The sequence below is a fragment of the Hyaena hyaena genome, unplaced genomic scaffold (genome assembly GCF_003009895.1).
Source record: "Hyaena hyaena isolate Hyena2069 unplaced genomic scaffold, ASM300989v1 scaffold_37, whole genome shotgun sequence".
In the NCBI taxonomy this organism is placed as follows: Eukaryota; Metazoa; Chordata; class Mammalia; order Carnivora; family Hyaenidae; genus Hyaena; species Hyaena hyaena.
The window spans coordinates 5,640,266-5,667,622 of record NW_024080669.1 but is presented as its reverse complement, the minus strand read 5'-3'; the positions used below and the strand labels follow the sequence as shown (position 1 = coordinate 5,667,622).

At 36.1% G+C, this 27,357-nt stretch overlaps 1 pseudogene; it reads left to right on the top strand.

The window, feature by feature from the left end:
- The first annotated feature begins 1,208 nt into the window (after positions 1-1,208).
- Positions 1,209-27,357, top strand: part of LOC120229956 — a 40,041-nt pseudogene continuing 13,892 nt past the window's right edge.

The following is a 27,357-nucleotide window of genomic DNA, read 5'->3' as shown; positions in this document are numbered from 1 at the left end:
ACTCTAGATCATTACCTGAGCCAAAGTTGGACACTTAATTGACTGAGCCACCCATTGCCCCTTAACTCTGCATACTTTAAAACTCAGCATATTAACTCTGGGGGAGCCAGAGGGTGATAGGAAACAGCTTCGTCATCCTTAAAGAGCCAGGATAACAAATAACCTGGCTAGGGTACAGCATAGAAGCAGCAGTTTGAAAAGCACCTGCTGCGTAGAAGATTTATTTACTAATGCTAGAACAGGTTCTGAGGTTGGGGTGGCAGAAATCTTTAGGAAACTTCCCCACAAACAAAAGTGCTGGGGGTACTATTTCTCTCCCACCCCACCCGCTAAACCTCATATCCAGACACTTGCAGGACCCAGAGAAAACACTCTCCACCTGTCTTGCCAGCAGTGCACATTCCATTGCCTTCATGTGCTCCTAGGACTCTGTCCCCCATCAACCTGCCCCACTCTGCAGGCCTTCCTCCAAAGTGTCTCCTGCCCATACAGATCCTATAAGAAGCCTTGGCAGACAAACACCACTCCAAAGTGACCCCTGCCCTGAGGAGAGGGGAAGACAACCACACACACCAGTGTGCCCTCAGTCCCAGTAGCTGAATTTTATACCTAGCAGCACAAAGAGAATGCCCTTCCAATCAGTGCAACTGCAGCCATGCCAGATGGACTCGGGACAGGCATCTTGTTTGATTCCTAGCCCTGACCATCAATACAAGACTCATAGGGTCAATGTAGGGAGGACATCTGGCAGGTTGATGCAAGCACAACAACGGCAGATGCACTGAGGGCAGGCATCTTATCTGACTGCTGATACCATTCAACTGCAGGCCCACAGCAGCTCCAGACTGGCGTCTGAAGACACAGGGACCAAACCCTGCCTGGTGTACCCACAAAAGGTGAAATGGAACATTGCAGTTGGCTGGCTTAAAGGCAAACATGGATCAGCTGCAATAGTAAGACACACACAACCCACATAGGAGACACCACTCAAATGCCTAGTTCTGGTGAACAGGGGACATTGCACTACAGGGCACCAAATGACCTCTTCATAAGGTCACTACTATCAAGATCAAGAGATGTATCTGACTTTTCTGATGTTTAGAAACAAGCACAGAGATAGGGACAGGGAAGATAAGGAAACAAAGGAATATGTTCCAAATGAAAGAAGAGATCAAAACCACAGCAAAAGAGCTAAATGAAACAGAGTAATGGTCATAAAATTATTCACCAGGCCTGAGATAAAGGTGGAGGATTTCAGTGAGACCTTCAACAAAGAGATAGAAAATATAAAAAAGAACCAGTCAGAGGTGAAGAATTCAATAATTGAAATGAACAAACTAGAGGGAATAAAAAGCAGATTAGAGGAAGCAGAAGAATGGATCAGTGATCTGGAAGTCAGGGTAACAGAAAGCAACCAAGCTGAACAGCAAAAAGAACAAAAAAGTAATATTTCCACCAAAAAACAATATGCCTACAAATAACCTTAACAAAAGAGGTGAAAAGACTTACTCAAAACTATAAAACATTGATCAAAGAAATTAAAGATGACAAACAAATGGATGGGGCAGCTGGGTGGCTTAGTCAGTTAAGCGTCCAACTTTCGCTTAGGTCATGATCTCGCAGTTGTGGGTTCGAGCCCCGCGTCGGGCTCTGTGCTGACTGCCAGCTCAGAGCCTGGAGCCTGTTTCAGTCTGTGACTCCCTCTCTCTCTGACCCTCCCCTGCTCACGCTGTCTCTCTCTCTCCTAGAAATAAATAAAAAACATTAAAAAAACATATTAACAAATGGAAAGGTATTCCATGCTCATGGGTTGGAAGAATTAATATTGTTAAAATGTCACTACTATTCAAAGCTATCTACAGATTCAATGCAATTCCTATTAAATTCCAACATTTATCACAGAACTAAAACAAATAATACTAAAATCTGTATGGAACCACAGAAAACTTTGAATAACCAAAGCAATCTTGAGAAAGAAGAACTAAGCTGGAGGTATCAGAATCCCAGATTTCAAGATATACCACAAACTTATAATAATAGAAAACACTATAATACTGGTACAAAATAGACACATAGATTAATGAAACAGAATAGAGAGACCAGAAATAAACCTACATTTATAAGGTCAATTAATCTACAACAAAGGAGACAAGAATATACAATGGGGGAGAGATAATCTCTTCAACAAATGTTACTGGGAAAACTGGATAGCAACATGCAAAGCAATGAAACTGGATCACTTTCTTACACCATACACAAAAATAGGTCAAAATGAATTAAAGACCTGAATGTGAAACCTAAAGCCATAAGACCCTAGAAGGAAACACAGGCAATAATTTCTTTGACATTGGCCATAGAATAATTTTTCTAGATATGTTTCTTCATGCAAAGGAAACAAAAAGCAAAATTAAACTACTGGGACTACACAAAAATAAAAAGGTTTTGCACAGTGAAGGAAACCATCAATAAAAGGACAAAGCAACCTACTGGAATGGAGAAAATACTTGCAAGTGATATATCCGGGATGGGGTTAATATCCAAACTATATAAAGAACTTATACAACCAACTCAACATCAAAACCCACAAAAAAACCCAATTTAAAAATGGCCAGAAGGCCTGAATAAATATTTTTCAAAAGAAGACATCCAGATGGCCAACAGACACATGAAAAGATACTCAAAATCACTCATAATCAGGCAAATGCAAATCAAAGCCACAATAAGATATCACCTCACCCCTGCCAGCATGTCCAAAATAAAAACACAAGAATAAGTGTTGGCAAGGATGTGGAGAATAAGGAACATCTATGCACTGTTGAGGGGAAAGAGGGATGCAAATTGGTGCAGTCACTGTGGAGAATAGTATAGAGGCTCCTCAAAAAATTAAAAATACAATTCCCCTTTCTCCACATGCTCACCAACATCTGCTGTTTCCTGAGTTGTTAATTTTAGCCACTCTGAGTGGTGTGAGGTGGTATCTCAGTATGGTTTTGGTTTGTATTTCCCCGATGATGAGCCATGTGGAGAATCTTTTCGTGTGTCTGCGGGCCATCTGGATATCCTTTTTGGAAAAGTGTCTGTTCATGTCTTCTGACCATTTCTTCACTGGATTATTTGCCTTTTGGGTGTTTAGTTTGTTAAGTTCTTTATAGGTTTTTAATACTAATCCTTTATCTGACATGTCATTTCCAAATATCTTCTCCCATTCCATTGGTTGCCTTTAAGTTTTCTTGTTTCCTTCACTGTAAAGAAGCTTTTTATCTTGATGAGGTCCCTATAGTTCATGTTTGCTTTTATTTTCTTGCCTCCACAGACATGTCTAGAAAGAAGTTGCTGCAGCCAAGGTCAAATAGGTTGCTGCCTGTTTTCTCTTCTAGGATTTTGACGGCTCCTGTCCCAAATTTGTGTCTTTCATCCATTTTGAATTTATTTTTGTGTATATTGTAAAAAAAAAAAAAAAAAAAAAAAAGTGGTCCAGGTTTATTCTTCTGTGTGATGCTGTCCATTTCTCCCAGCACCATTTGCTAAAGAGACTTTCTTTTTTTCCATTGTATACTCTTTCCTGCTTTGTCAAAGATTAGTTGGCCATATATTTGTGCATCCAATTCTGAGTTCTCTATTCTGTACCATTGGCCTATATGTCTGTTTTGTGCCGATACCATACTTGATTATCACAGCTTTATAGTAGAGGCTAGAGCCCAAGATTGTGATTCCTCCCACTTTAGTTTTCTTTTTTAACATTACTTTGGCTATTTGGGGTCCTTTGTGTTTCCATACAAATTTTAGGATTGTTTGTTCTAGTTCTGAGAAGAATGCTAGTGCAATTTAAACTGGGATTGCACTGAATGTGTAGATGGTGAAGCAGCATGGAAGTTTTGTTTTTCTTTTCTTTTCTTTCTTTTTTTTTTTTTTGCCTCTCTCATCCCTGAAATGTAGCTAGATCAACACCAAACCATCTTGCACACCTACAAAACTGATTTGAGCATTAACACAATAATCTGTACAACTTGAACCATTGAACCTGGAAGGTACTAAGGGTGGAGAGATGAACTGGGGGAGAGAGATGCCACAGAGAGTAGGAAGCTATTTTTGCTTGCAGAGAGAGAATGGATATAGGGGCGAGAGTACAGGAAAAGCAATTCTTCCAAAAGGAGCCAGAGAGAAAGAAAAAGAATGGAAACACCCACAAGAGACTCATCAAAAAAGGGAAAAAGGAGAAAGAAACAAGGAGAGAGTTTAAATTTCATAAGACTCTATAAACAGGGGAGCACAGAGTCTGAAACTCCACAGCTCAATATCTGACAGAGTTCTGGTGGGAAGGGCCAATTCCCAGGAGCAGACAGTGAGGTCTGAGGGGTACTTGGGCCATAGGGGAGAGACAGTTCCCCTGATGGGAGGACATTTGGTAGAGGCTGTGACCTCCTCACCTGCAAAGATTCCAGAAGACCCTCGCCCCTATGGAGTCTGAGCAGGTCAAAACTGTACAAAACTCAGAAGTGAGGGGTTTGGAAACAGCCCCATCTGAGATAAAACTTGGGAGCAAGGTGCTGCCTGGCAGGCTGACAGTTTGGTCATGGACAGTGCAGAAGCTGGGAATGGGTGGAAGCCAGAGACCAAGGAGGGGTGATTGATTGTGGCAGGTGAGAGCAAAGAGTTCTGATACTAGAGACTGGGTAGCTGGGTGACACTATTTTCACCCCTCTCTTTCGCATGTGCATACATGCTGATATGCACCATAACAATCCCCCCCCAGTAAGCTAAGCAGTGCCATCTAGTGGAGAATAGAGCCATTACACTAAGCCTTCTCAAACTGGGCCAACCACACTCTAGAGGAACACCACAAATCTCTCTGCCTGCTTAGTTTACAGACTATAGAGTGCTTATTAGGATGACTTGTGGGGGAAACTGAATGTAATTTCAATCATATTTCATTCTGTTCACTGGTCCATTTATTTAATGTTTTTCTTTTTCTTTTCTTATTCTTGAATACAGAAAGAGAAAACAATTTTTTATTTTCCATTTTTATAAAAAAGGTTCTTCCTTATTTTTCTACTATATTTTTTTTTAAATTTTTTTTTTAACGTTTTATTTATTTCTAGGAGAGAGAGAGAGACAGCGTGAGCAGGGGAGGGTCAGAGAGAGAGGGAGTCACAGACTGAAACAGGCTCCAGGCTCCGAGCTGGCAGCCAGCACAGGGCCCGACGCGGGGCTCGAACCCACGAACCGCGAGATCATGACCTAAGCGAAAGTCGGACGCTTAACCGACTAAGCCACCCAGGCGCCCCTTTTCTACTATATTTTTAACTTTTTTGGTAAATTTTTAAAATTCTATTTACTTTCATCATTTCATTTTATTCTATTTTACTGTATTTATTTTTTTAATTTCTAACATTTTCCTCCCCCGCTTTTTTCATCTCTTTTCTTTCCCTTTTTGTCTCTATCAAATTTTTTTCAACAACCAGACCAAAATACACTTAGGATCTACCATCTTTTGATTTTTTTGTGTGTTGCTTTTTTAAAATTTTAGTATTTTTATTTATTCTTTTTTCCCTTCAAAATGATGAAATGAAGGAATTTATTCCAAAAGAAAAAAACAGGAAGAAATAAACGACAGCCAGAGATCTAATCAACACAGATACAAGCAAGACTTCTGAACCAGAATTTACAATTATGATAATAAGAATACTAACTGGGGTTGAAAATAGATTAGAATCCTTTTCTGTGGAGATAAAAAAAATGAAATCTAGTCAAGATGGAATTTAAAATGCTATAGCTGAGGCTCAGTTGGTAAGCGCTGACTTCGGCTCAGGTCATGATCTCATGGTTTGTGGGTTTGAGCCCCATGTCATGTTCTGTGCTTACAGCTAGCTCAGAGCCTGGAGCCTGCTTCAGATTCTGTGTCTCCCTCTCTCTCTAACCCTCCCCTGCTCATGCTGTCTCTCTCTCTAAAAAATAAATAAAACATTAAAAAGTTAAGTAAATAAATAAGATACTATAGCTGAGATGCAATCCGAATAGATGCCATGGTGGCAAAGTTGGATGAAGCAGAGCACGAACTCAGCAATACAGAGGACAAATTATGGAGAATAATGAAGCAGAAAAAAAGAGGGAAACTAAGGCAAAAGAACACGATATAGGAATTAGAGAACTCAGTGAATCATTGAAAAGGAATAACATCCAAGTCATAGAAGTCCTAGAAGATGGAGAGAGAGAAAAAGCGGTAGAAGGTTTATGTAAGCCAATCATAGCAGAAAACTTTCCTAACCTGGGGAAAGACACAGATATCAAAATCCAGGAAGCACAGAGAAATCCCATTAGACTCAACAAAAACTGGCCATCAACAATTTAACATCATAGTTAAATTCACAAAATACTTAGGTAAGGAAAGAATCATGAAAGCAGCAAGGGAATAAAAATCTATAACCTACAAGGGAAGACAGATCAGTGGACCTATTCACAGAAACTTGCAGGCCAGAAAGGAGTGGCAGGATATATTCAACGTGCTGAATTACAAAAATATGCAGCCATGAATTCTTTATCCAGCAAGGCTGTCATTCAAAATAGGAGAGATAAAAAGTTTCCTAGACAAACAAAAACTCCGTTAATGACCACTAAAAACTCTGTTAATGACCACTAAACCAGCCTTGTAAGACATTTTAAGGGGCACTCTCTGACAGGAGAAAAGATGGAAAAAAAATCCAAAAAACAAACAAACAAAAAAAGACCAAAACCAACAAAGACTAGAAAGGACCAGAGAACACTACCAGAAAGTCCAACTCTACAGGCAGCAAAATAGTAATTAATTCATAACTTTTAGTATTCACTCTAAATGTCAATAGGCTAAACTCTCAAATCAAAAGATATACAGTAACAGAAAGAATAAGAAAACAAGATACATCTATATGCTATTTACAAGAGACTCATTTAGACCTAAAGACACCTTCAGATTGAAAGTAAAGGGATGGAGAACTGTCTATCATGCTAATGGTCATCAAAAGAAAGCTAGAGTAGCTACACTTGTATCAGACAATCTAGATCTAAAAGTAAACACTGTAACAAGAGATGAATAAGGGCATTATATGATACTTAAGGAGACTATCCACCAAGAAGATCTAACAATTGTAAACATTTGTGCTCTAAATATATAAATCAACTATTCACAAACATACAGAAACTCATTGATAATAATACCATAATAGTAGGGGACTTCAACACCCCACTTACAGCAATAGACAGATCACCTAAACAAAAAATCAACAAGGAGACAATGGCTTTCAATGACACCCTGGACCAGACGGACTTAACAGATATTAAGAACATTTCATCCTAAAGGAGCAGAAAACATTCTTCTCAAGTGCACATGGAACATTCTCCAGAATAGATCACATACTGTGTCACAAATCAGCCCTCAACAAGTACAAAAATATCAAGATCACCGTGCATATTTCAGACCACAATGCTATGAAACTTGAAATCAACCTCAAGAAAAAATTTGAAAAGACAACAAATACTTGGTGACTAAATAACATCCTACTAAGGAATGAATGTGCTAACCAAGAAGTTAAAGAGGAAATTTTAAAAAATACATGGAAGCCAATGAAAATGATCACACCACAGCCCCAAACCTCTGGGATGCATCAAGGGTGGTCATAAACGGGAAGTATATAGCATAGCAATCCAGGCCTTCCTAAAGAAAGAAGAAAAGGCTCAGATACACAACCTAACCTTACACCTTAAAGAACTGGAAAAAGGACAGCAAATAAAACTCAAAACAAGCAGAAGACAGGGAATAATAAAGACTACAGCAGAAAACAACACTACTGAAACCAAAAAACCCAGTAGAAAAGAACAATGAAACCAGGACCTGGTTCTTTGAAAGAATTAACAAAATAGATAAACCCTTAGCCAGTTTGATCAAAAAGAAAAAGGAAAAGACCCAAATAAATAAAATCAAGAAATCTATGCTGCAGAAATACATAGAATAAGAGAAAATTATGAGGATTATATGCTGATAAATTGGGAAATCTGGAAGAAATGGACAAATTCCTAGAAACATAAACTACCAAAACTGAAACAAGAAGAAATAGAAAATTTAAACAGACCCACATAAAGAAATTGAATTAGTAATAAAAAATCTCCCAGAAAACAAGAGTCTAAGGCCAGATGGCTCTCCAGGGAAATCTTAACCAAACATTTAAAGAAGTGTTAACACCTATTCTTTGAAGTTGTTCCACAAATAGAAATGGAAGAACTTCCAAACTCATTCTATGAAGCCAGCATTACCTTGATTCCAAAACCAGACAAAGACCCTACAAAAAAGGAGAACTACAGACCAATTTCCCTGATGAATATGGATCCAAAAATCCTCAATAAGGTACTAGCCAACCAAATCCAACAATATATTAAAAGAAGTGTTCACCATGACGAAGTGGGATTTATACCTGGGATGCAGGGCTGGTTCATTATCTGCAAAACAATTTGCATCACATCAAAAAAAGAAATGACAAGAACTACATTATCCACTCAACAGATGCAGAGAGAACATAACAGCATCCTTTCTTGATGCCATCAAGAAAGTAGGGATAGAGGGATCATACCTTAAGATGATAAAGCTATATATGAAAGACCCACCACTACTATCATCCTCAATGGGGGAAAAACTGAGAGCTTTCCCCCTAAGGTCAGGAACATGACAAGGATGTCCACTCTCACCACGATGATTCCACACAGTATTCTAAGTCCTAGCCTCAGCAGTCAGACAAAGGAATAAAAGGCATACAAATTGGCAAGGAGGAAGCCAAACTTTCACTTTTCACAGATGACATGATACTCTACATGGAAAACCCAAGATTCCACCAGAAAACTATTAGGTTTGATCCATGAAATCAGCTAAGTTGCAGGATATAAAATGAATGCACAGAAATCTGTTGCATTCCTATATAGCAATAAAGAAGCAACAGAAAGAGAAATCAAGGAATTGATCCCATTTACAGTTGCACCAAATACCATAAAATACCTAGGAATAAAGCTAACAACCAAAGAGGTAAAAAAATATATATACACTGAAAACTAAAGAAAGCTTATAAAAGAAATTGAAGAAGACACCAAAAAAAAAAAAAAAAAAAAAAAAAAAAAAAAAAAAAAAAAAAAAAAAAAAAAAAAAAAAAAAAAAAAAGGAAAAATATTCCATGCTCATGGATTGGAAAAACAGATATTGTTAAAATGACAATACTACCCAAAGCAATCTACATATTCAATGCAATCCCTAGCAAAATAACATCAGCATTCTTCACAGAGATAGAACAAACAATCCTAAAATTTGTATGGAAACACAAAAGACCCCAAATACCCAAAGCAATCTTGAAAAACAAAACCAAAGCTGGAGACATCACAACCCTGGACTTCAAGATGTATTTAAAAGTTGTAATTATCAACACCGTATGTTACTGGCACAAAAACAGACATATAGATCAATGGAATTGAATAAAGAACCCAGAAATAGACCCACAAACATATGGCCAAGTAATCTTTGACAAAGGAGGAAAGAATATCCATTGGAAAAAAGACAGTCTCTTCAGCAAACGGTGTTGGGAAAACTGCACAGTGACATGCAGAGAAAAGAATCTGGACCACATTCTTACACCATACACAAAAATAAACTCAAAATGGATGAAAGACCTAAACATAAGACAGGAAGCCATCAAAATCCTGAAGGAGAAAGCAGGCAAAAACCTCTTTGACCTCAGCCACAGCAACTTTTTACTCAATATGTCTCCAGAGGTAAGGGAAACAGAAGTAAAAATGAACTATTGGGACCTCATCAAAATAAAAAGCTTCTGCACAGGGAAGGAAACAATCAGCAAAACTAAAAGGCAACTGACAGAATGGGGGTAGATATTTGCAAATGACATATCAGATAAAAGGTTAGTTTCCTAAATGTATAAAGAACTTATCAAACTCAATGCCCCAAAACCAAATAATCCAGTGAAGAAATGGGCAAAAGACATGAATAGGTATTTCTCCAAAGAAGACATCCAGATGGCCAACCGACACAGGAAAAAATGTTCAACATCACTCATCATCAGGGAAATACATATTAAAACTACGATGAGATACCCCCTCACACATGTCAGAATGGCTAAAATTAAAAACTCATGCAACAACAGATGTTGGTAAGGATGAGAAGAAAGAATCTCTGAACTCCTGGTGTGATTGCAAACCGGTGCAGCCACTCTGGAAAACAGTATGGAGGTTCCTCAAAAAATTAAAAATAGAACTACCCTGTGACCTAGCAATTGCAGTACTAGGTATTCATCTGAGGGATACAGATGTGCTCTTTCAAAGGGACACATATACCCCAACGTTTATAGCAGCAGTATCAGCAATAGCCAAAGTATGGAAAGAGCCCAAGCATCCATTGACTGATGAATGTATAATGGTGTGGTACACACACACACACACACACACACACACACACACACACACAAATGGAGTACTACTTGGGAATCAAGAAGAATGAAATCTTGGCAGTTGCAACAACGTGGATGGAATTAAAGGGTGTTATGCTAAGCAAAATTAGAAAGAAAAATATCATATGACTTCAATCATAAGAAGAATTTAAGTTGCAAAATAGATAAGCATAAGGGAAGGGAAGCAAAAATAGTATTAAAACAAGGAGGGAGACAAAACATAAAACATTCTTAAATGGAGAGAACAAACAGAGTTGCTGGAAGGGTTGTGGGTGGGGGGATGGGCTAAATGGGTGAGGAGCATTAAGGAAGACACGTGGTATGAGCATTGGGTGTTATACATAGGGAATGAATCACTGGAATCTACTTCTGAAATCATTGCACTATATGCTAACTAACTTGGATGTAAAATGAATGAATGAACGAATAAGTATATTGCTTTGGGTATTATTGACATTTTAACAGTATTTGTTCTTCCAGGCCATAAGCATGGGTTATTTTTCTATTTCTTTGTGTCCTCATTTTTTTCCCATAAGTTTTCTATAGTTTGCAGCATAGAGATCTTTTACCTCTTTGGTTAGGCTTATTCCTAGCTATTTTATGGTTCTTGGTGCAATTGTAAATGGGATCTTGCACGGTTGGTGGGAATGCAAACTGATGCAGCTACTCTGGAAAACAGTGTGGAGGTTCTTAAAAAAAAAAAAAATATATTTCCCTACAACCAAGCAATAGCACTACTAGGAATTTATCCAAAGGATATGGAGAGCTGATTCATAGGGGCACATGTACCCCAATGTTTATAGCAGCACTGTCAACAATAGCCAAATTATAGAAAGAGTCGAAATGTCTATCAACTAATGAATGGATAAAGAAGATGTTGTGTGTGTGTGTACATATGTACACATATATGTGCATGTATGTATATATGTATATATATGTGTGTATAGATATATATACATACATACGATGAAATACTACTGGCAATGAGAAAGAATAAAATCTTGCCATTTGCAACAATGTGGGTAGAACTGGAGGGTATTATGCTAAGCGAAATAAGTCAGTCAGAGAAAGACATGTTGTTACTCATACGTGGAACATGAGGAACTTAACAGAAGGCTATGGGGGAAGGGAAGAGGGAAAAATAGTTTCGAACAGAGAGGGAGGCAAACCATAAGAGACTCTTAAATACAGAGAACAAACTGAGGGTTGATGGGGGAGCGCAGGGGAGGGGAAAATGGGTGACGGGCATTGAGGAGGGCACTTGTTGGGATGAGCACTGGGTGTTGTACGTAAGTGATGAATCATGGGAATCTACTCCTGAAGTCAAGAGCATACTGTACACACTGTATGTTAGCTAACAATAAATTATATTTTAAAATAAATAAGTAAAAATAAATAAAAACAAACTTTTACAACTTAAAAAAAGTTAAAAAAAAAGAAAATAGGTAACAGGCAGCAATACTGTTATTTACCTAAGCCTTTCTAAAAGCCAATTAATTAGTTACGATGTCACCTTCAACTCCTTTATGCACGTATCTACAGACTTTTCATGGATTTTCATCACAAAACAATGTTGAGGGCTTTGTTAAGGTGTAAATACATTGTCATTATTCTGATACTCCTGTGTACTCAGTTAATTATGTCAAAAGACATAATGTGGTCTGATGTAGTTCAGGCCCTTACAAATGTGTACTGATAACTTGGCTACATATCCTCCTTTCTGAGATAGACAAAATTAATTTCTTTGTTGTGTTTTCAAATACTTTTTGAGATACCAATATACAAGTCATTTTAGTGATTAACAGTTGACTCTGTCTCTTCTGGAGTTTGACTCACATCATTTCTACAGCTCTGGAATAATTCCTTTGATGACTATAATAAATCAAAGATATCCTTTCCAATAATTTGCTGCCTCATAATCCCGATAAGATTGTTAATCTTTATTATTGCCTGTCTAGACTCTTGTATCTAGGGGTTGATTATGAAAAACTTGAATTGTACATTAATCTGTCTCTAGTTTGTTTTCAAGCTTATTAACTGAAATTTGTAAACCTATTTGTTTATATGCCCCGAGAACAGTAACATTACACTGGACTGTTTCAGAGGCTCCATGTACATAGTAATTGGTGACATAAAAGATTGTATAAGTAAAAAAAAAAAAAAAAAAATTAAAGAAAGAAACACCATTTACCTCAGTAATTTCACTACTGCTATTTATTCAATGAAAATGAAAATGCTAATAAAAAAAGCTATATGCACCCCTATGTTTATTGCACCTGTATTATTTATAATAGCCAAGATAAGGAATCAACCTAGGTGTCCATGGATAGATGAAAAAAGGTGTGATACACATGCACGTGCATGCATGCATGCACGTGTGCATGCGCACGCACACACACCACACACACTGGAATATTATTTGACTGTAAAAAGGAGATCTTGCCATTTGCAATAATATGGATGGAACTTGAGTAATATAATGCTAAGTGACATAAAACAGAGAAAGACAAATATTATATGATTTCACTTATATGTATGATTTAAGAAACAAAAAAGGAGACAAAAATATACTCTTAAATACAGAGAACAAACTAGTGGTTTTCAGAAGAAACATGAGTGAGGGGATGAGTGAAATAAAGAGGATCAAGAGTATAATTATCTTGGTGAGCACTAAGAAATGTATAGAATTGGTGAATCATTATATTGTACACTTGAAACTAATATAATGCTATATGTAAATTATACTTCAATAAAAAAACCCCCAGGAAACAATTAACAAGATGACAATAAGTACATACCTAACAATAGTCATTTTAAGTGTAAATGGACTAACTTTTCTAATCAAAGACATAGGGTGACTAAATGGATAAAAACAAGTCCCATCTACATGCTGCCTACAAGAGGTTCCCTTCAGATCTAAAGACACATATAACTAAAAGTGAAAGGGTGGAAAAAAATTCCATGCAAACTGAAGCAAAGAAAAAAAAGCTGGAGCAATACTTCTATCAGAAAAAAATCAGATTAAAAAAATAGAGGCTGTGTACATGATGAATCACTAAATTCTACTCCTGTAACCAAAATTACACTGTATGTTAACTAGAATTTAAATAAAATCTTGAAATGTTAAAAAAAAGACTAACAAAAGACAAAAGAGGCATTACACAATGATAAAGGGAACAATCCCACAGGAGAATAAAAACAATTATAAATATCTATGCACCCAACTTTAGAGCACCTAAATATAAAGTAGATATTAATAAAGGGATAAATTAACAATAATAAAACGAAGAAGGGGACTTTAACACTTTACTTACTTCTGAAAGATCATCCAGAAGAAAATCAATAAAGAAACAGTGAATTGAACACCACACTAGATTATATGGACTTAACAGATATATACAGAACATTGAATCTAAAATACATACTCTTTTCAAAGGTGCATAAAACATTCTCCAGGATAGATCACAAGTTAGGTCACAAAAAAATCTCAATAAATTTAAGAAAACTGAAATTATATCAAGAATATTTCCTGACCACAATGGTGTGAAACTAAAACTTACAAGAAAAAGAATCTGGAAAAAATACAAACATATTGAGGCTAGAAAACATGCTACTTGGGGCACCTGGGCGGCTCAGTCGGTTAAGCATCCAACTTCGGCTCAGGTCATGATCTCTGCTGACAGCTCAGAGCCTGGAGCCTGCTCTGGATTCTGTGTCTCCTCCTCTCTCTTCTCCCCAGCTCATGCTCTGTCTCTCTCTCTCTCTCTCTCTCTCTCAATAATAAATAAACATTAAAAATTTTTTAAATTAAGAAAACACGCTACTAAACACTCAGTGGGTCAAATAAAGAACAATCTAAAAAATACCTTGAGAAGAGATAAAATAAAAATACAATGGTTCAAAATCTTTAGTACAAAGCAAAAGCGGTTCTAAGAGTGAAGTTTAAGGAAATAACCTGCCTATCTTGAAAAACAAGAAAAATGTCAAACCATCTAACTTTACACTTAAAGGAACTAGAAAAAGAATAAACAAAGCCCAGATGTAGTTAAAGGAAAGAAATAACAAAGATCAGAGTGGAAATAAAATTGACACACACACACACACACACACACACACACACACACACACAGAGAGAGAGAAAGAGAGAGAGAGAAGATTGGTAAAACAAAGAGCTGGCTCTTCAAAGATGAAACTGATAAACTTTTAGTCAGAATCATCAAGAAAAGAGGACTCAAAAAATAAAAGTGGAAATGCTACAAAAACACCACAGAAATACACGTGATTATGAGACAACTACAAAAAATTATATACAGACAAATTAGATAACCTAGAAGATAAATTTCTAGAAACATACAATCTTCTAGAACTAGGAAGAAATATAAAATTTGAACAGACTGAAACTAGTAATGAAATTGAATTGGTGATTAAAAACTTCCAACAAACCTAAGTCCCAGACCAAATGGCTTTGCAAGTGAATTCTACCAAACATTTGAGGAATTAACAAATATTATTCTCAAATTATTTCAAAAAGAGGAAAGGGACTTCCAAATTCATTCTAGCAGGGTAGCATTACCTTAATACCAAAACTTGACAAAGGCCTTACAAAAAAAAAGTAGGGTAGAGGGGAATTATAGGCCAATATCCCCAATGAACATAAATGAAAAAACTTTCAATAAAATAGTGGCAAACTGAATTCAAAAGTACATTAAAAGGATTATATACAACAATCAAGAAAGATTTATTTCAAGGATGCAAGGATAGTTTAATATTCCCAAATCAATCAAAATACCAATACTGTAGGATTTACCACAGTAACAAAATGAAGGATAAAATTTATCTTCATTGATACAGGAAAAGCATTTGACCAAATCAACATTCATTCATGATAAAAACTCTCAACCAAAGTGGGTTTAGAGGAGATAGATCTTAACATGAAAAAGGCCATATATAAAAAACCCATAATATCACGTTCAATGATGAAAAGTTTAAAGCTTTTTCTGTAAGGTCAGAAATAAGACCAAGGAAGTTGACTCTCATGACTTTTACTCAACACAGTGCTAGAAGTTCTCGCCATAGCAAAAACGCAAGAAAAAGAAGTAATAGTCATCCAAATTGGTAAGACAGATGTAAAACTATTATTATTGGCAGAGAATATGATACTATATATAGAAAAACCTAAAGACTCACAAAAATTATTATAACTAATAAACAAATTCAATAAAGTTGCAGGATACAGAAGTTGTTTTCTATATACTATGCCAGAAACAGAAATTAAGGAAATAATTCCATTTACAAATGCATAAAGAAGATCTCAAAAGAAATTCTCCAGGAAGGTAAAAAAAAATGTACACTGAACACTATAAGACATGAATGAGTGAAATTAAAGACCCAATGAATAAATGGAAAGATATACCATGCTCATGGATTGGAAGAATAATTGTTTTTTAAATATCCATACTATTAAAAGCAATGTATAGATTCAATGCAATCCCTATCAAAATCCCAATAGTATTTTTCACAGAATTAGAACAAATAATCCTAATTTATATGAAACCACAAAAGACCATCTTCTGCACAGCAAAGGAAGTCATAAGCAAAATAAAAAGGCAGCCTACTGAATGGAAAAAAGATATTTTCAAATGATCTATTTCATAAAGGGTTAATATTCAAAACATATAGAGTTTTAGTCTAACATGGGGATGTAGGAAGACCCTGAATCATCTCCTCCATGGATAAGCCAAATCTACATCTATGTACAGAGAAAGCCTGAAGAACTGAGGGCTAACTGAACGGCTTATGCACAGCAAAAGATAAAGAGACCACATAGAAAATGGCAAGAGAGACGGAGGCACTGCGACAAAGGGAACTTCCACCTCTGATCCTACCAACTCCAGTGGGGAAAGGTAGGAATAAGGATCTCTGAGCAGATACATATACCCTGGGACAGAGAAAAATAAGAAGCTGCAGTTTAAAAAGAGCAACTAAAATACAAAGGAACCAAAGACAGAATATTGCCAAATGTCGGGAAAGCTGCTGGAACTCTCTCCAAGTCAGAGCAGCTGGTGAACACCACTCTTTATGTTGCTCTCTCCACCTTAATAGTGCAGATAGAAGCAGGGTCCCTGTGCCGTAGTTGGCTGCTGCTTCCATGACCCCTGGTCCCTTGGCCCCTATCAGCTCTGGATGCCATGAAGTACATAGAAAAGGCCATGATTTAAAAGAGAAACTAGAATATAAAAGATTCAGCCCTAGAACTCTAATAAATGGCAGAGAAGCTGCTGAAATTCTGTTCAAACAGGAGGGGCTGGTGAGCACTATAGTTATGTTCCCCTTCCACCATGTTAGCATGGACAGAAGCAGGAATTGGATGACCTACCTGGCGTCCCACCTCAGCGAGCCCCAGACCACCAGCCCATAACAGCCCCAGCGGTCCCACCAAGGCAGCCAGCCCCAGCATGGTACACAATGGGACATCCCTGATCAGCTCTTAGTACATTTCCAGCCATCTTGCCAAGGTAACACCGTGCAAAACACATTAGAACAGGCCCACACCACCGTGGCTTCAGACAACTTGTGAGGGCATGCCCAGTGTAGAGTGCCCTGGGACCTCCTAGTTTATGTTGACTTTGATTCCAGACCACTCACCAGAGCATCCCCTGTGCAAAGCAATCCAAGGACCACCTTGGCCTGGGCCCACTGAAGCTTCAGGTACTTTAGTTAGCTTCACCCACTTTAGTAAGCTTCAGCTGTCCTTCCAGGGAGCTCTGTATGAGAGCTTAGGACTGCCTGAGCCTGTGCCCACTTTAGCTCTGGCCATCCCACCTGGGCAGCTTCTGTATGGAGTGACTCAGGCTGGTAGCCCACAGCAGCCACAGCTCCAGGCAGCAAGCCAAAGTTGCAAGGCACACACAGTTTACACAGTGAACAACCACACATAAGACCATTCCTTCAAGTTTAAGTAGCTATTCCACTTAATTTAAATATAAACCAACACAGAAAACAAGCAAATGATGAGACAGAAGACTATCTCCAAATGAAAGAACAGGCAAAAAATTCAGAAAAAAAAAAAGAATAAATTTAATGGAGGTAAGCAATATACCTGATAAAGACTTCAAAGTAATTGTCATAAAGATGATAACTGGACTGGAGATAAGAGTACTTTAACAAAGAAAAAATATAGAAAAGAACCAATCAGATTGAAGTATACAATAACAGAAATGAAAACCACACTAGAGGGAATAAATATCAGATTACAGAATGTAGAATGGCTTGGTGGTTTGGAAGACAGGGTAATGAAAAGCACCCAAGGTGAACAGCAAAATAAAAAATTTTGAAATGAGGATAGATTACAGGAGATCTTGGATAACATCATGTCAACAAACATGGGAGTTCATGAAGGAGAAAACAGAGAATGGGGCAGGAAACTTATCTGAAGAAATAACAGATGCAAAATGTTCTAACAGGAACATTCCTAGGAAAGGAAACAGAATTCCAAACAAGATTAACTCAAGTAGGTCCATGCCAAGACACACAGTAATTAAAACGTCAAAGATTAAAGATAAAGGTAATGTTTGCCTCAAAATCAATTTGGAAGCTTTTCTTCCATTTCTATTTTTTGGAATAGGTTTAAAAAAATAGGTATTAACCCTTCTTTAAATGTTTGGTAAAATTCACCTGTGAAGCTATCTGACCCTGGACTTTGTTTCTTGGGAGATTTTTGATTACTGATTCAATTTCTTTGCTAGTTATCAGTCTGTTCAGGTTTTCTATTTTTTCCTGTTTAAGTTCTGGTAGTTATAGGTTTCTAGGAATTTGTCCATTTTTTCCAGTTTGTCCAATTTGTTGGCATATAGGTTTTCCATAATATTCCCATAATTGTACTTCTGTGGTATGGTTGTTATTTTTTCTTACTTGTGATTTTATTTATTTGAGTATTTTTTCTTTTTGAGAAGTCTGGCCAGGGCTTTACAGTATGGTTCTGGAACAAATATAGACAGGTCAAGGGGACAGAATAGAGAACCTGGAAATGAATCTACAACTATATGGTCAACTAATCTTTAACAAAGCAAGAAGAATATCCAATGGAAAAAAGACAGTCTCTTCAACAAATGGTGCTGGGAAAACTGGACAGCAACATGTAAAAAACTGAAACTAAACTACTGTCTCACACTTAACACAAAAATAAATTCAAAATGGATCAAAGACCTAAATGAGAGACAGGACACCATTACAATCCTGGATGAAAATGCAGGCAGTGACCACATTGAAACTGGCTGTAGCAACTTCTTACGAGGTAGCTCTCTGGAGGCCAGGTAAACAAAAGCAAAAGTAAGCTATTGGGATTTAACCAAGATAAAAAACCTTCTGCACAGCAAATGAAACAATCAACAAAACTAAAAGGTGACCTTCAGAATAGGAGAAAATATTTGCAAATCACATATTGAATAAAGGGTTAGTATCCAAAATCTACAAAGAACTTATCAAACTTTACACTCAAAACACAAATAATCCAGTTAAGAAATAGGCAGAAAACATGAATTGACATTTATCCAAAAATGACATACAGAAGCCAAAAGACACATGAAACAATGCTCAACATCAATCATTATCAGTGAAAAACAAATCAAAGCTACAATGAGCTATAACTTCACATCTTTCAGAATGGCTAAACATAGGAAATGGAAACAACGGGTGCTGGCAAGGATGTGGAGAAGGGGGAAGCCTCTTATACTGTTGGTGGAAATGCAAACTGGTGCAGCCATTCTAGAAAACAGTATGGAGTTTCCTCAAAACACTGAAAATAAAAATATCTTATAATTTACAATTCCACTACTAGGAGTTTACCCAAAGAATACAAAAGTACTGATTCAAAGGGATACATCCAATATTTATAGAGGCATTAATAAATAATAGCCAAATTATAGGAAGAGCCCAAATGTCCATCAATTGATGAATTAAGATGTGGTATATATGTACAATGGAAGATTACTCAACCATAAAAAAGAATAAAATCTTGCCATTTGCCATGACATGGATGGAGCTAGAGAGTATTATGCTAAATAAAATAAGTCAGAGAAAGACAAATACCATAAGATTTCACTCATATGTAGAATTTAAGAAACAAATGAACAAAGGAGAAAAAAAAGAGAGAGGCAGACCAAGAAACAGTCTTAACTATAGAGAACAAACTGATGGTTACCAGAAGGGAGGTCGAGGGGTGGAGATTGATGGGTTAAATAGATGATGAGTATTAAGGAGGGCACTTCCAATGAGCACTCAGTGCTGTGAACCAATATTACACTTCATATTAACTAATTGGAACTTAAATAAAAATTTGAAGGAAAAAAGGTTAAAGGAGTTTATCATCACTAAACCAGGCTTAAAAGAAATATTAGAAAAGGCTATAAATAGAAGAAATAAATTATAAAAGATAAACAATTCACCAGTAAAAGCAAACATAAGGGTAGTTGATTAACGACTTATAAAGCAAGTATAGAGATTAAAAGACAAAGATTATAAAATCAGAGCTAAGAAATTCCATAAAGGGACCCAAAATAAAAAGATGTAAAATAGGACAGCATATACATAAAATATGTAGGGAGGAGTAAAACCAAAATATTTTTAGAATGTGTTTGAACTTATGTGGACATTAACTTAATATAAAATAGTATGTACTTTGGATGTTATATATGAACTTCATGGTAAGTACAAACCAAAACCTAGGATACAAAAATAAATAAACAAAGAGAAAGAAGTCAAGCCTAACACTAAAGTCATCAATCACAAAGGAAGGGAGTAAGAGAAAAGGAAAATAGAAGAATTATAAAAACAAACAGAAAACAATGAACAACATGGCAATAAGTACATACCTATCAATAATTACTTTAAATACAAATGTCCTAAATGCTTCAGTCAAGACTTAGGGTGATGGAATGGATTAAAAAAAAAAAAAAAAAAACTCCAGAGACTTAAATGCTGGCTCCAAGATCACCACCAAGGACTTAAAGAAGAAGGCTGTGGAGAATGGAGGAGACACCTGCTGAGGCTGAACACAAATGAGGAAAATGAAGAGAGGAAGCTGACAATGATGAAGAATAGGACAGAGAGGATGGAGATGATGATGAGGAGCCTGAGGCAGCAAGGGACGAATGGGCCGCTGAAGATGAGGAGGATAACGATGCAGTAGGAACACACCAAGCAGCAGAAGACCGATGAAAGTGACTAGACAGCAAAAAGGAATAGTTAAACCAAACAACAACAACAAAAAGAGCACCATGACCTATTCACCCTCCACTTCCTGTCTCACAATCTGAAGATCTTCACCTTTAAGTACAGAGTCTTCCCCGGTCACCCAACCTAGGCAGCACCCCCCACAGATGACCAACACTCTCCTCCCATCCAAACCCACAACATGAATTTGCAACAGGGGAGGAAAAAAGAACCCAAACTCCCAAGGCCCTGCTTTTTTCCTTAAAAGTATTTAAGAAAAGAAAATGTGTATTTTTAATTTACATTTTATATTTTTGTATCTATTGTTAGGGTCAACCATTTTCAATGATCTTGGAGGACCAAAGGGGCCTTCAGGGCATTGTCTGTCCTACTTCTGACTGTACTGTGGTGTGGCCATGTTCATTACAATCTCAAAGGAGAGAAATAAAATCTTGTAGAACAAAAACTAAAAAACAGTCTTATTCCAAGCATTCCATACTTTTTTTGTGTATGTACTTGGCTTTACTATAAATTGCTGTTTATTTTATTTTAGCCTGTTTGATGTATGTGTGAAACAATGCTTTCTAACAGTAAACTGGAATCTATCTCGCTGAGTTGTTCTAACAATCAAAACAACAAAATAGAGTAGCAATACTACAGAAAAATAGATTTTTACAGCAACTGTAACAAGATACAAAAAAGGCATTATATAATGGTAAAAGGATCAAGTCAATAAAAGGATAAGACAATTCTAAGTACCCAGCACTAGAGCATCTAAATACATAAAGCAATATTAACAGATAAAAAGAAAGAAATTGATAGTAATGCAATGATAGTAGGGGACTTTACACTGATATCAATGGATAGATTATCCACACAGAAAACCAATGAAGAAACAATGTCTTTGAATGACAAATTAGACCAGATGGACTTAAAAATATATACAGAACATTGCATAAAGTTAAAAAAAACAACAACAAACCACTACCACAATACACCTCCTCTTGAAGTGCAGATATAACATTCTCCAAGATAGATCATGTTAGGCCACAAAACAAGTCTCAATAAATTTAAAAGATTGAAATGATATTTACCATCTTTCCTAACCAAGGTGGTATGAAACTAGAAACAGATCATGAGAAAAAGAAAACTGGCAAAAAACACAAAGAAGTGAACAATATGCTACTAAACAACCACTGGGTCCATGAAATCAAAGAAATAAAATACATAAAAAACATAGGAAAATGAAAACACAGTGCCTCAAAATATTTGGTACAAAGCAAAAATGGTTCTAAGAGGGACCTTAATAACAATACAGATCTATCTCAAGAAATAAGAACAAAATTCAAATAAACAATCTACATCTAAAGGAACTGGGAAAACAACAAAGTCCAAAGTTAGTAGAAGGAAGGAAATAAAAGATCTGAGTGAAAACAAATAAAATAGAGACTGAGAAACCAATACAAAACATCAATGAAATCAAGAGCTGGTTCTTTGAAAAGAGAAATAAGATTGATAAACTTTTACAGTCAGCAAGGAAAAAAAAAATAAAAACAGGACCTAAATAAAATCAGAAATGAAAGAGAAGTAACAATAGATATTACAGATACACAAAGAGACTACTCAGAAAATCATATGCCAACAAAATGCACAAAGTAGAAGAAATAGATAAATTCCTCAAAATGTACAATTTTCCAAACTGGAGTCAGAAAGAAATAGAAAAATATGAAATCAATTACAGTAATGAAATGGAATCAATAATTAAAAACTGACAGTGACTCCAGAACCAGATGAGTTCACAAATTCTAGCAAATATTAAAAAAAAAAAAAAAGATGGTACCTGGGTGGCTCAGTTGGTTAAGCATCCAACTTTGGGTTGGGTCATGATCTCATAGTTTGTAAGTTCAAGCCCTGCCTTGGGCTCTGTGCTGACAGCATTGAGCCTGGAGCCCACTTTGAGTTCTGTGTTTCCCTCTATCTCTGCCACTCCTCTATTCATTCTCTCTCTCTGTCTCTCAAAAATAAAATAAATAATTAAAAAAAGAATACCTATTCCTCAAACTATTCCAAAAAAATGAAAATAAATGAAAGTGAAAGGAAAGCTTCTGACTACATTCCACAAGGCCAACATTTCCCCAATACCCAAGCTAGACAAACACACTATTAAAAAAAAAAAGTACAGGCTATTATCTCTGATGAACAGGATGCAAAAATTCTCAACCAAATATCAGCAAACTGCATTCAACAGTACACTATAAGAAGATGTGGTTTATCTATACCATGGAATACTACATGGCAATGAGAAACAATGAAATCTGGCCATGTGTAGCAACATGGATGGACCTTGAGGGTGTTATGCTGAGCGAAATAAGTCAGGCAGAGAAGGACAAATATCATATGTTTGCACGTATAGGAGGATTAGGAGGAACTTGACGGAGGAACAAGGGGGAGAAGAAGGGCGGAAATGGTGGGGGAAAGGGAGAGAGGCAAACCATGAGAGACTCTTGAATGCTGACAAAAACTGAGGACTGATGGATGTGGGGGGGAGGGGGGGATGGGCATGGAGGAGGGCACTTTGGGGATGAGCACTGAGTGTTATGTAGAAACTAATTTGACAATAAACTATTTGTAAAAAAAAAAAAAAAAAAAGAATCGAATTCACAACAATCAAGTGGGATTTGTTCTGGAGATGCCAGGGTGGTTCAATATCCACAGATCAATTAACATGATGCAACACATTAAGAAAATGAAGGATAAAAATTATCTGATGATCTCAACAGATTTAGAAAAAGCATTATCATGATAAAATCCTCAACAATATGGGTTTAGAGAGACTATATCTCAACATAATAATGGCCATATATGGCAAACCCACAGCTAACATCAAACTTAATGGTGAAAAATAGAGCTTTTCCTTTAAGATTAGGAAGAGAACAAGGATGTCAACTTCTGCCAGTTTTACTCAACATAGAAGTCCTAGCCACAGCAATCAGACAGGGAAAAGAAATAACAGGCACCCAAATTAGTATAGCAGAAATAAAACTCATTTTTTCCAAATGACAGGATATGGTACATACAAAACCCTAAAGACGCCATCAAATAACCCATTAGAAATCATGAATGAATTCAGTAATGTTGCAGGATACAAAATTAATATACAGAAATGTGTCATATTTCTATATGCTAATAACATAGCAGAAACAGAAATTAAGAATATAATCCTATTTACAAGTACATGAAAAAAATTAAATTATAGAAATAAACTTAACCAAGGAGATAAAAGGACCTGTTCTCTGAAAGCTATAAAACACTGACAAAAGAAATTAAAGAGGACACAAATGGAAAGATAATCCATGCTAAGGAATTGGAAAAATATTGTTAAAATAGCTACACTACCCAAAGCAATCTACACTTTCAACGGAATCCTTATCAAAATATCAATAGCATTTTTCACAGAACTAGAAGAAATAATGTTAAATTTGTGTGGAACCACCAAAGCCCCGAATAGCCAAAGCAATCTGGAGAAAGAAGAATGAAGCTGGAGGCATCACAATCCCCGATTTCAAGATATACTACACAGCTGTAAAAATCAAAACACCATAGTACTAAAACAAAAATAGACACATAGATCAATGGAACAAAATAAAGGGGCAAAAATAAACTCACACTTATATGGTCAATTAATCTACAACCAAGGAGGCAAGGATATACATGGGCAGAAAACAATAAATAGTACTGGGAAAACTGGGCAGCAATAGGCTAAAGAAATGAAATTGGACCACTCTCATGTCATACACTAAAATAAACTCAAAGTGGATTAAAGACCTAAATGTGAGACCTGAAACCATAAAACTCCTAGAAGAAATCACAGGCATTAATCTCTGACATCAGCTTAGTAACATTTTCCTAGCTACGTCTCCTCAGGCAATGGCAAGAAAAACAAAAAGAAACTACTGGGACTACAACAAAATAGAAAGTTTTTACACAGCAAAGGAAACCATGAACAAAACTGAATGGGAGAGGATATTTGTAAATGATATATCCAATAAGGAGTTAATATCCAAAATACATACCATTATACAACCCCATTATACAACCCCCCCATCCAAATAAAAAATGGGCAGATGACCTGAATATTTTTTCAAAGACGACACACAGATGGCCAGCAGACCTATGAAAAGATGCTCAACATCACACACTGTCAGGCAAATGCAAATCAAAACCACAATGAAATATCACCTTGCACTTGTCAAAATGGCTAGAATAAAAAAGATATGAAGTAGTGTATTGGTGAGGATATGGAGAAAGAGATCTCTTGTGCGCTGTTGCTGGGAATGTAAACTGGTGCAGCCACTGTGGAAAACAGTAAGGAGGTTCCTCGAAAAATCAAAAATATCTTCCATGAATTTGTATTTATAATACAGACCTCTTATATATGCTATTTCCAATCATATATCCCCCTAACTCAAAGTGAGTTTCCCTCACTTGAAAAGGAAATAGAGTTGTCCAGAGTAATTCTGAGTATTGTTATTAGCACCAAATCTAAGCTTCTAGTGACCTGATAAACTACTGGTAACAGTAAGATTTTTAGCATCAAGAAGTTTGTGGATCATGTTTAAATTAGCTAGAAGATAACAGGAATAAAACTTAGATTACGTTGCCCACAATTTTCTACATAATAGAAAAGGTGCTCACGTTAAGAATCAAGAACAAACACGTCTCATAACAATATTCTGTTTATGCCCAACTTTGATTCCTGACATTAATATATTTAAAGTGAACTTTCTATTTCTTATCATTTTAGGAGACTCAAATTTGATAGATGGGGATATATAAGATAGCTTTTAAATGTGTTGTCACTGTATAAATGAAATTTATCTCTTTTTTAAAACTTAAAACAGTTCATATTTCTGAGGGGTTGGTTGTAATAAGTCCATTTTCATTCATGATTTTGTCTCTTTGAGCACTCTCTCTTTTCTTTTTGAGAAGCCTGGCTAGAGGTTTGTCAATTTTGTTTATTTTTTCAAAAAACCAAATCTGTCCATGTGTAGCAACATGGATGGAACTTGAGGGTGTTATTACTTGAGCGAAATAAGTCAGGCAAAGAAGGACAGATACCATATGTTTGCACGTATAGGAGGATTAGGAGGAACTTAACGGAGGACCATGGGGGAGAAGAAGGGGAAAAATAGTGGGGGAGAGGGAGGGAGGCAAACCATGAGAGACTCTTGAATGCTGAGAACAAACTGAGGACTGATGGGTGTGGGGGGGAGGGGGAGATGGGCATGGAGGAGGGCACTTGTGGGCATGAGCACTGGGTGTTATATGGAAACCAACTTGACTATAAACTATTTTAAAAAAAGAACAGGTTTAAGAATAAAATTAGGATCATAAAATACAAAAAACAAACAAAAAAACCCTTAAAACACAGTTAAAAAAAATAGAAACTTTATAATTTAGTAATTGCATTACTGGGCATTTATGCAAAGAAAACCAAAACACTAATTAAAGAAGATATATGCATCCCTATGCTTAGTGTAGGATTATTTACAGTACTCAAGATATGGAAGCAACTAAAGTTTTCATCAACAAATTAATGAATAAAGATGTGGTATATTATAAGTGGAATACTCAGCCATTAAAAAAGATGAAGTATTGCCAGTCATGAAAACATGGAGGGACCTAGAGGATATTATACTTAGTAAGATGTCAGATAAAGACATACCATACAATTTTACTTATATACAGAATATAAAAAACAAGTGAACAAACAAAACAAAAATAACTCAGAAATAGACATAAATACAGAAAACCAGTGGTTGCCAGAAGGAGGGGGAACGAAGGATGGACAAAATAGGTGGAGGATACTAAGAGGTACAAACTTCGTTATAAAATAAGTCATGAAGATGAAAAGTATGGCACAGGAAATACAGCTATTAATATTGTAATAAATTTGTACGGTGACATTAATAACCATACTTATTGTGGTGAGCATTTTATAATGTATAGAATTGTTGAATTACTATGTTGTACAACTGAAATATAATATTGTTCAACTGTAATTAAAAAAAATCCCTTATGAAACACTAAGGGAAATTTGTACACTAACCTTAAGAAATTATTCTGTATTTGGATAAAATGATATTTTATTCTTATGCTTTTATAAATGAGTATTCATATTTTATAAAGATGAAGTATACATAGATTAAACAATATGATTTTTTAAAAAATAATCCAGTAAGAGGAGAATGGGAAGTGAAAAGCAGTGTAAATGAACTAGGATTGGCCATCATATGACAACAAAGTGGACAAAGTAAAAGAAATAAATAAATTCCTCAAAATGTACAATTCTCTAAACCCGAGTCAGAAAGAAATAGAAAAATCTAAAATTGCTAGTAAAGAAATGGAATCAATAATTGAAAACTCACAATGATTCCAGGGCTACATGAGTTCACAGATATATTTTACCAAACATTTAAAAGAGTAATATCTATTTCTTTCAAACTATTCCAAAAAAAAATAGAAGAGAAAGCAAAACTTCTAAATACATTCTACAAGGCCAGCATTACCTTAATACCCAAGCCAGACAAACACTATAAAAAAAGAAAACTACAGGCTATCGTCTCTGATGAACAACATGCAAAAATTCTCTACAAAATATTAGCAAACTGCATTCAAC